Below are 12,772 nucleotides of genomic sequence, written 5' to 3' on the forward strand. Positions count from 1 at the left end.
AAATCCTTTTTTTTTTATTGGAAAGCTCTGATTCTAAACCACCTAAGAACTCTAATTGAACAAAGCATTGAGAAACGTTGTTTCCTTTCAAGGGGACAGTACATTATGAGATGACCTAACAGAAGAAACTGGGTGCAAAAATTTTCTAAAATTTGACCTTGTCAATCATATATAAATGCATGGTACTAAAATTTCATTGAAATACTTTTGATGTGATTTAATGTATTTTGGTGCAATAAGGACCCACAAGGGGCTGCATATATGCTTTCATTTTAGCACACAATCGCACGTGAAGAGCTTCCCAACCCCTTAATTTCTTTTGACATCAACTATATATAGTTAATACCACTCCACCATAAAGTTTATTCAAAGTTTTGCACATCCCAACCATATAATGCTAAGATGGCCGACTAACCCACGCCAAAACTTTATTAAAGCTCTTAGACATCATTTAAGAACACTCACCCTTTTGCTTTTGCAATCTTTTTCGATCAATACCAACAGTGCGAACAAATATCATCATGTGGAACAACAGTCTTGTCAAATTTCCACCCCAAATGAATTTTAAACAGTAAAAGAGATTGCTTTGCCAAATTGTGGAGATTAATTAACATCGAAATTCGCATGTATAAGTAGCCATGTTGGATTTTTCCTATTGAAAGTCTCATGTCGTAAAAACGTTAATTATCATCTTATAAATATGTTTTTGGGGATTGAATTAGTAATTAAAATCAACTTCTTAAAATTGTATATAATTTTGAGATATAATTTATTCTAGTGAAATTTATTTGTTTAATCTATTGTTCCATTCGTTATCAAGATTATTATCAAATTATTCATTAATATCTATTGAAAGTTTCATAATGACTAGTGATAAGAACAATTTAAAATATACAAGTGAATGCAAATCTTATCTTACAAACGAGTTTTATGGGATTGAGTTAGGCTTAAAGTTCACCTCTTGAAATGGTATCAAAGCTATGGTTAAAGTATATCCTATTGATATTTGTTGTTTGTTCGACATATGTATATACCTCGACGTCAAGGGGTGTTGGAAGTTCCACAACAACTATATAAGTAGGTGCAAACCTCACCTTACAAACCAATTTTGTGGGATTGAGTTAGGCTTAAAATCTATCTTTTAAAAATATATAATCTCACCTTTAAGATATATACATCTTATATATAATCTCACCTTTAAGATATATACATCTTGAAATAAGAGATACGTTAGAAATCTCACATCAAGTAAATATAAAACCAATTTATAATACAAAAATATAATCTTTTTTACAGGTTAGTTTTACAAACTTGAAAATTAGGTTTAAAATTCATTCTGTATGAACAATGCTATTTGTTTTATTGATTTCAAAATTGTGAAAATTATAGATGTTGTTTTCATGGCATTCAACATTTCTGGGTAGAAATAAGAGATTGCAATGGGAGTCAAAATAAATAATAAATGAGGATTGTCTCTCCATATAATAATAGAGATCCTGGGGATTTGAAAGACCATATCCTTAAAAAAAATGAATTCTTGACTACATAAGAACCAATTGAAAAATATAGATGGCAGTTGTGCAATAATTCTTAGACCACTCTCAATTAAGTTCAAAATATTGATATGTACTGAGATAAGCATGAAGAAAAATAAATGTGCTAAAGCATTAGTTAGCAATCAAATCTGTGCTATGAGAAAACTCTAAAAATGTCTGAAGACGCTATTAATTAGCTTGTACTTCTGGAATGTTTTCTTCTGACTGTTATTACTTTTTTTTTTTCTGGAACTAAATATGAATTAGATTGGTCATCCTAGGTTTGATGAAGTCATTATGTTTTTCAAGTAAACCATCAAAGATTGCATCGCTGTGATCAAACAAGATGATAATGGGAATGGTGCGTGTTACTATTTGTAACATGTGACAAGTAGAAGGAATAAGGGGGTGTTTATCATAACCATTTTTTTTTTCTAACTTTTTTTTTATGAAAAAGAATAAGTACAAATAACGCAATTCTAAAAACATGTGACATTTGCATCAAGTAATAGAAAGTTTTTTAATATATTTTGTGAGCTATTTTGGTATGAGAGACAGATTTTCAAACTGGGATATCAAATTTGGTGGGATGAGTATTTAGAATTGGTCAAAGTTTCGACTTTAACAAAGATGTTGGGTGCAAGACTCACTACCACCTTCGCAAATACCATGTCTTGTCCCTTTCAACTGAAAATATAGTTGTCATCTTGTTGAAGAGGTTGAAGACAAATGCATTATATAGTTTCTTCTTAATAAGATCGAGATTCGATTTAGTTAGACACTTGTATATAAAGGAGAGGAATCAAGTCTGTTATCATTTTCTAATAACGTGCTTATGTATACAGAAAATAAATTAAGTCATTAAGTTGTAATTATACACTTCCGTATATAGATTATGTAGGTTAGAAGAAGTAAGTGGATATGAAAAGCGAGAAAAATAAACTGAGAAGTAGAATTGAAATAGAGTGGTTTGGTCGAAAGAAAATAAAGAGAAAGTTAATTTTTAAAAACAATTTAATTTGAAATTTTTCTTACTGTTTTTACTGTTGTTATTCTTGTTAATATGTTTTTTTTTATAATTTCATGGTTCTTGTTGTAATTTTATTTATTATTAGTGAAACACAAGAGCCTTACGCTTATTAAGAAAGATATGTCATTACAGTTTATTATTATAATAATTAATTATTAAAATAAAAAATATTATATATAAATATGTGTATATATAAACACCTTTCTATGCAAATTCTTTCTTGGCGCGTTGAAATATATACTGAAGTGAGACCTACTAATCAATTTCTTCGCTTTTACTCTTTTTTTTTCAACATTGTATTAATCAATGCATAAATGAGTTTGAATGAGAATAAAATTAAAAATAAATAAATAAAAGGTCAACATTCTGAGGGTTTCTTCTAGTTTTTTATTTGGTCCTACATGTAAAGTTCATCTCTGCATCATATAGAATTTTCAAATTTTCAATTTGATTTAAAGTTCCTTTTGAGGTGTTCAGAGTCTAGTGTTTAGTTGTTAGATGTAGCAAAACCTATTACACATAAATGAACTTGAAATGATCCGATTTTAATTTCGATATATTTTTTTGTTCATTACAAAGTATTTTCTTTTTTATAAATTTCATTTTTGTTAAAAACACATTTTTATTATTATATTTGATAGTAATATTTTTCACTATCGTTATCATTTATGATGGACCCACACTTCAATTTGAATCACATATATATGTCCAACATGATTCTTGGTCAATACTTTACTATACTTTACTATATTTATTAATAAAGTATCTGATCTATAAAGCAGTAATAGTTTATAATTCTTATATTGACAACTTTAATAAAATTCACAAAATAATAGTCATATATTTTTAAAAATTAAAATACACTTTTCAATATATATATTACTATCGCGTTTTATCATTCTAAAAATAAACATGACGGCATTTCAGTATCATCGTACACGTATTATCATTCATGCTATAAATTTGATTATTATTAAAAGTATTTTGTCAAAATATATTTAATATTCTTTTTGCATTATATTCAAATAAATTTTAAAAGAAAAAAAAATATTATACCAAATAGTACCTATGCTTTTCGGCCCAATTTTTTAGGATCCAGCCTGATTCCTTTCCCATGTCATACGAAAACATTGGTCAATTGTCATTTGGTCAAAGTTTTTTAACTTAATAAGTAAGCTCAGATAATTTTTTATAACCTTACTAATTTATTTTGACACTGAAAAATTACAAGCAAGGTAATTTTTAAAATAAAAAATTTATTATTTATTGAAATATTTGACGTTTACAACTGAAAAAAAAAAATCCCAAATGAAGCCTACCTTTTGCGAAGTTTATAAACTCTTTCTATCCCAAAAAAATTCTATATTTCTATATTTCTAGAAACCATAAAATTTATTCTTACACATTATAGTACTTATCAAAACATCCTATCTAAGTCTTTACCTTTAATTCAATTTTCAAACACCTCTATTAAGATAATACAATTTATGTGTGAAAATCTTCTTAAATCAGCAATATCTCCAACCAACTTCTTACATTCACGTTGAGATGTGAGAATCAAAGGTATTGAAATAGTAAAACTTGCGCCTAAATATTAGAAAGTGGGTTTAAGCCTAACTCAACCCCACAAAACCAGTTTGTAAGGTGAGATTTGTACCTCACTTATATATATATATATATATATATATATATATATATATATATATATATATATATATATATATATATATATATATATATATATATATATTATAAATTGACCTTATCTCTAGCCGAGGTATAGACATCTCGTGCGTGATAGTAGAAATTAATGGGTGGTCCGATAACGGCCTAACAACGGGTGGAAACAGAAATGTCCACTTAGAACTCGTTAGGATAGACTCTAAACCATGATTCTGATATTATATTAGAAAGTAGGTTTAAGCCTAACTCAACCCCACAAAACCGGCTTGTAAGGTGGGTTTGCATCTCACTTATATATTATAAATTGACCTTATCTCTAGTTGATGTGAGACTTCCAATACTAAATCTCAATATACAATCTCAATATACAATCTCAATAAAATATCGTTTTTGTATATATACTATAAATTATTTCTATTTTATTAATTTTATTTTTAGTCGACATGAAATCATTAATAAATCCTCTTAATCTTACCGTGAACATGAAAGTTATAAAATTTTCAATAATAAACAGTATTATATATCCAAATTTTGACTGAGATAAATTCAATACGACTAAATCAAGTTAATAAAAATTTAAAACAAAGAAAATTAACGTGAAATTAAATTTAATAATATGAAGTAACCTATCTAATTAAATAACAACTATATTTTAAAAAAAAATGTTCTACTAAAATAACGTTTTTTATTTTTCGAACTTTTAGAAGTGGAGAATATTCTGTCTTCCTTTTCTTGGAGGTTCTCATACTGTGAACACATAAAAAAATGTTCTTGATTATTGAGTTTTAACAGGAAAAGAGGAATCGAACTAGTTTTCTAGATGTTTCTAAGTTGTACTTTCAACTTGTTGATTTTGGCCATGATCGATACGAATAATTTCCAAATTTTGCTAAATCTGATGAGCATAATCAAAGCCAGCCATGCAAAGAACGAGAGGTTTAAACATGGTCACATGGAGCCAAGAAAGTAGCAAATATTCTTCTGGTTCCCTTTTCAGATACCACTCTCATTTAATTACAACCATCTTTCAAAAACTTTCACTGAAACTATCAAATTTTAAATCACATCGTATAGAAGATAATCACTTTATATAATTCTTTACAAGTGTAGGTCACAACTTTTTAAAATACTTAGAAGTTGAAAACAATTGAAAAAATCAAGAAATCTGCGAAAAACTAGAAAACATTAATAGTGTATGATGAATAGTGAATCAAATACTGTATTTGTCTAAAACTAATGAGTGTGTTCTTATCTTTGGTGCCAGTTTAAAGCAACTCGTTTATGCAAAGTCTATTAGGAAAATGTCCAACTAGAGGACCCACATTTGCTCATCTTCAATTCATAGGATATACGTCCAAACTTCAACTACAAGTCCAAATTTCCATACCTACCGACCCCAATTAACCTAAAATTCAATATTTTGGATCAGTTCTACGTAAATTTTCAAACCAGTGTTGTGTATTCCATGCTCAAAATAATAGGGTTGGACAAAAATGGTTCTCTTTCCTCCTTTTTCCTCCACGTATCGTTTCATTTTCATGCAATGTCTTTTTCCTGTAGTTTTACAGGAATGGATAAAGTATACTAGAACACGTCAATGAAGAATACACAATGTTCTTCAGGGTGTCAGAACTGTTTGGGGTTACATGCATACAATTACGTACTGTATGATCCTATTAACTGGATCTTTGGATTCTTCATAACGACAATTAGAAAGATGCATGGTGATTTATATCGATATGTTTTTTATTGTGTATTTGGTTTGAATGTTTTTTTTTTTACAAATTCTCTTACTTATAAATAAAATATTAAATGGTGTTTATTTTCTATTTAAGATTTTTCATGAACTGTGTAAATTTCAACGGTGAAAGAAAGAACAGAGTTTTTAACCATCGTTTTCTGAAAATGATGGAGCTGACAAACGTGTCAGAGCTCAAATACGAGGAAGAGATGGCCACCACTGAGTCCAGTCCTCTCTGACAACTCCCAGAAGAAACAACACCGAAGAAAACAACAGAAAACGGAAAAGGATGTGGTTAATCAACTTTTCAAATATTAATTATTTATTAAACACACTTCAATTTATAACTTGAAAAATACTAATTAGTAAAATTAATTAATCATTATATTCCTAGCCATTGGATTCGTAACCGTCAATAACTATCTCTACGCAAGATTGACCTACACTGACTTGCATATGGTCTAAATGTACGATGTTCTGCTGCCTTTTTATTTATTAAAATGGATACTTTACTTTCAAAATTACTAAAATGTTATACTTTTTTTACAAAATTACCTGAATAATTGGAAATTTCTTAAACAAAATTGAACTTTGGTTTTGTGAAAAAAGAAAATTGTCCTTTTAACTTGTCAAAAAGTGTAAAATATTACTAAATTATTTTCATGAAACTGAAATGACTTTGTTAAGGTGAACTTAAATAGTACATGCAATTTTTAATATAAGAAAAAAATATGTGCGTTGTCCAAATTAAAAAATAGTCAAATATTAACTAATTAATTTCATGGAACAACATAGTGTGTGTGTATATATTGTATTTTAATGAAACAACATGAAGAAATTATTAAAAAGCTCCTAATTTAATATAAACTGTATTTTAAAGTTAGTAATGTCAATTTATTGAAAATTGATATGTTAAATCATTCTACAGCCGTTGTCATTTATAAACAAAGAAAATTAACTTCACAAGAAATCCAAGTAATTAGTTAATCCCATTACATGTTAGTAATACTTTTCTAGAAGTATCTGCGGGCACCGTGGGGCAGAAAAAGGACACACGCGACGAGCAGCGCGAGTGGTGGAATCTGAGGGTGGGCCTGCACTTTGCGACAACCCTAGCAAGTGAGTGTGTCGAAGAGAAGGGAGAGCCACTCGACCTTCCATCTTCATCTCACGACACGTGCCGACGCGATGTGCTGGGCCACTCTCCTTTTTCGCAAAGTCGCACACGTGGGGTACCCTGGGACCCACCTCACTTCTCCAATCCCGCTATTCATTAGTGCGTTTCCAAATCCTACCACTGGCTTCATCTCAACCGTTCCTACTCCTTCTCGTTCTAAAGCAAAACAAGATAAGGAATATGTTAACCTGCACGTGCCTCTATTGTCTACTTTTCCCTCCTTCGCTTCAGGCCCTTCGATCAAACTTTTAATCTTCCTCCTTTTCTTTATCTTTCGGTTCATTATGTTGCCAACGCTCTATCAACCTCACCAACAACACTAATTTAGTGCATGCTATTATTGTACTCAACACCAAACTCCTGCTATCAAATTATCTTTAAATAAAATTACACGATTTAAAACAAATATTTGTTTCACTTCTATTTTCTCTATTTAATTAATTGTATTCTTCTTTATATCTTCCAACTTTTATCATTTTACAATGTAATACTATTACCACTTTTTTTTACATATTTAACATTCATAATATAACAATTTAGATTGCTATAACTATTTATTTACAATAGTTTTATTACATTAAATATATACTTTTGAGTAAATTATCCAACCTTTTCATTACTCCTCCCTGGTTTAATACGTAAACCGTCTATACAAACTAATGAGGTAATTTAAAATGAAAAATAAATGTTAATATTGGATTGTTCCATTTTCAATCTATAACAAAATTATCACGATAATAATGAGTTGAAATATTCATTTAATCTTGTTTATAAGTAGATTGCAGAATGAAAGACAAAAAAAAAACATAAAGATTATAAAACTAAAAATATTCTTAAAGGAAAGAATAAAATTCTAACGGTTATTATACTTGTTCACTCGGTCCTTGATGTTTTTAATATATTATTTTATTTCATTCCTCTTACTATGTCATTAATGGTAACGAAACAATAGGATTTTTTTTTTCCACACTTACTTTTTTTTTGTTGTTTTTGTTTTGTTTTTATCAACACGTACTTTTATTGGTATCTCTAAAGGTAAAAATATCACACCTTAATCACAGTATTTTCATTCCAAAATAATATAAAGATCTAAAAGATAATACAAAAAATGTTGACATGATAGGTCAATAATTCCGATTTTTCATAAAAAAATTAAGGAGAAACAAAAAACCTAGAAGGAAATGACTTGATGAATTGAAATCTAATCCAAAATTGATGATATGACAAATCAAAACTAACATTTCAATTACAGAAATCAATTTAAAGATTAGAAAGTTAGAAAATGAAATTAATTATACATGGATATATTTATTTAATTAAGAAAAACTAGAGTAATTTTTTTCATCAAACTTTTAATAAAAAAGATATGTAAGTTTATTATATATTCATAGTCTTAAAAATACAAGTTTAGAAAAAAAATTTAAATGGTTATATATCTGTTGTGACGTTTTGAACCGATTCACCTTAATGACTAGGGATCCAATTATTTTAAAAATAAGCAGAATTACTTACTCTAGATCTTAATTTTTTGTTCTACTCTAAGTTAATTGTTGAGATTAATTAAATAATAATTGCAGCTTTTTTTTTTCAAAACATCATTAATATTTTTTTTAAGTTCCCCTCTATTCCTTCTTCATTAATATGTATTTAATAATTATTTCCATATAAAAATATATTATGAAAATCTTCTTTAATCAGAAATGGACACTTAACACAATTTTTTTAAATCTTACTTTATATAAGTAATAAACCATTTTAATTTTTATTTAAAATTTTCTGTTTAACTTCCTTTATATATTTTTTAATTATTATAATTTATAAAGTCTTACATCGTTATCGTCGCCGTCTTTGTTATTATTAATAACAACATACTACTTTTGAAACCGTCATCTAAAAAGAATGGAAAATTTTTCGAAAAATTCAGAATTAATGATGGTTATTCCCTTGAATAGTCATTAAAAGTCTCTAAAAAAGGTCAACCACAAAAAAAAAAAAAATTCAACTGACAACTGCGCATTTGAAGTATTGTTAAAGTCATCCTAAAAAAAAATTACCCATATTTCAGAGTTACGACGGTTCAGACTATAACTTTCATTAAAGGTTCCTGAAACGACAACGATGCATATATCCCTCGTTGTATGTACATTTCTTTTTTTATACATTTTCTTATATTTTAGAACGTTGCGATTAGACAAACTCATTTGGAGAAACACTCACGAATTTCGTTATTCTAAACAAATTAATGAATTCACAAACAATATGCATATAAAATACAGTTATTAAATTTATACAATGTTCTATAACAAAATAAAGCTTCTATAAATACTAGTCTATCATCTATCCTGAAATGTTTTACATCTTTATAAAATATTTTGCTCAAGATGTCCTAGCATATTCCAATTCCAATTCTTTTGAGTTGAGTATTTATACACAACCATATGTATTGGAGTTAAAATATTCCATTAAGAATAATATAATTATAAGCATGTTTAGTTATAAGAATATATTATTAGCACTATCGAAATTGATTAAAAATTGTGAATCGATTCAATCATCAAATATTTGGATTAAGTTGGATTGAAAAAAAAGTTAAAATTTTGATAAAGATCAATTTTAAATCAGATCTATTAAAAATTTGACTCACATTCAAAGTGAACTCGTGGTAAACCGGATTGGTACCAATCCACTTAATTATTACTTTGTGTTTCGAAATTATTAATTAACACTCTTTTTATTATATTGTAGATGAGGACAAAGAGGAAAATGATTCAAGTGAGCAAAATATTGTGAATTTATACATTCAAGACTTTAATTTTATTGATATATAAATCACACAAAAATTATCAATATTAAGATACTTATTTATTTTGTTTTTTGTGTTTGATTTTGAATTTTATTAGGAGTTTAAGATAATTTTGGATTATATTTGAATTGTATTATTATTTTTAATTGTCTCTAGATTTTAACATCATTTTGGAATTGAAATTTATTTAAATTTAAATTAAAAAAATTATTATTATTTTAACTAAAAAAACTTACAATTAAATGATTGAGTGAATCCACCCGATTAATCTACTATGATTAATCGAATTTAGATTTTAATTTTTTTAATTTACTAATAAATATATTCAATTAATGGTGAACCATAACGAGACGAACCAAGGACCAAACGTGGCCATTTTTACATAACTATGTATTACCATATCTTAACCTATATCCAATATATTATGTGGTAGCTACAGTCATAATCTGTTTGGATAATTTATTTTGCCATGGTATGAACCAGTGGACACGTACCAATGCCAGCTGCAAAAGATTTCCTTTGGCTGCAAAAGGGATTTTTTTAAGAAAGCAAAAACACTACTACGATGAGTTATCGTCATTAGTTCAACATCACACCACTCATAATTATATACTACTGTTGCTTTCAAACTTTACTCTACACCGTAACTTAACCTTAATCAAAACACCATTTGACTTTCAACAAAACTTTTCCCTTCCTTCATCTAATTTCACTCTTTCAGAACCAAAGTACATTACTCCATTAATGTGAAAGATTATGACTCTCTATTGAATAAAACCCAAATGGATATCTACATTACGAAACATAGATTAATCTCCAACTCAATCAAGAGACATCTACAGTGCTGAAAACAGAAAGGGAAATAATTAATTAATAATATATTTTTTTATTTTTTTTTCTTAACTTTTTAATGATTGTCCTGGCAACATTGATTATTGGAGCAAAAGCTAAATGCAATAGCGAGAAAAGTAAAGAGTGGAAGGACATGTTGATATTTTATTGCAAGGCACATGCATATATATCTGGCTATAGTTATAGTTAGGTAGTTATATTATTAGGTCAATTAAGCTAGGAGTAGAATTAGGGCTATCCTTTTTTGTTGTTATTCTTTGTTTGAGAAAGTTTTGTGAGAAATATGCGTGGTGTTTGAGATAAGTGTAATAAGATGTGGTGTTGATGAATTAACAAGAGTTATTGGGAGTTCAATAATGAAGACGAATGCATGCTTGGCCCGCTACATATACGACCACAGCCGCATTACTCGGTAACTTGGTTCATTCTCACGCGTTGCTTCATTAATACAAGGACTTCAAGACAACCTTGTGTATACTTAGTAGTGCTGGTGACACTAATTAGGTTGCATATATATCTACTACGTTAATGGTTTTCAAAACAAGAAAAAGAAGAACGTCGTCTGAGAGCCAGGATTTACTCATACAATACTTGTTGCATTTGGACTTTTTCTTTTGTCTTCCCAAGGATTTCATGTTTATATTCAATTTTTAAATATGACTATTTTTTTCAACACTATGTATATTCTTATAAGAATGTTTTTGTTTAGAATTCACAATTATAAGTCTAAGTTTCATATTGGATAGAAATGAAAAAGTGGAGTAACATATAAATGTAAAGACACTCATTATATCTTAAAATTTTTGGTAGAAAGTGGTGTTAATCCCTTATATGATTGGATTCATATCTCATTGATGTTTGTATTTCTCGATAAACCTCATTCTTGATAAACCTAATCGTACGTGTTATAATAACATATGGTATATTTAATAAATTTCAGTAAAATAAACTTTGATGTTGTATTGTTAAAGCTAATTTAATCTTGTAAAACCATATTTGAAAAATAAGACTTATAGTATATTTTTACTTTTATTTCCAATGAATATAGAATAGGTGTAGTTGCGGAGTTTTAGTAGAGTTTGGGATTGAGATTATGACATTGAAGCGTGGTGACGGTGTGAGTCCCACAATTTGTAAGCTTATGAATGAGCCAAGCGAACAACTACCTCAGTACCTATGTGGTCCAATGGCGTGCAACCGCATATTTGGAACTTGTTAGGATTTGGGTTTTTTTTTTTTCTTAGGGCATATGTATGTTATAGGCTACATTATTTCCTTTGTTTCTATTTTTGTTATTTTATTTATTAAAATGTTTATTTTTTAAAAAACAATAAAGTTAAATAATTTCTTAGTATTTATTTAATGGAAAATTAGAATTCGTGTTTATTCCAAATTTTAATAGTGTTTTGGTTTTCAAATTTTAAAAATGATATAGTCTTTATAATTCAATTGTTTTAATTTTTTTTATATTAATTTGAAATATCATTTAATACAAACTATTAAATTAAAAAAATATATTTATTTATTTTTAAATTTTAGATTAAAATGTATCAAAATTTAAAATATAAACAAAAATTTCACCTTCAAATTTAGAGACTATAAATTATAATAAAATTGTTGTTATACTTACTATTATTTTAAAGGCAGTAATTTGGTCCCTCATTTATCCTTTTTAATTCGTTTGGATTCTTATATTTATTTTATTAAATTGAGTCCTACTAACTTTTTTTAAAAGTATAAAGACTCAATTAAAAAAAATATATAAACCAAAATCAATCAAATTACTAATTAAATTGTTTTAAAATTTTAAATAATATAATTTTAAAAATTAAAATACAACGGCTAAATTTGTTGTTATATACTAGTATTAATACTATTAGAAATAAGGGGATGCATGCATGTTCGTCCTATTTTTTATATAATAAAAATTAAAAATATAACAAAGAAAAAA

This window comes from Vigna umbellata, chromosome 2 (genome assembly GCF_029865625.1).
Source record: "Vigna umbellata cultivar VRB3 chromosome 2, Vumbellata_1.0, whole genome shotgun sequence".
Lineage (NCBI taxonomy): Eukaryota > Viridiplantae > Streptophyta > Magnoliopsida > Fabales > Fabaceae > Vigna > Vigna umbellata.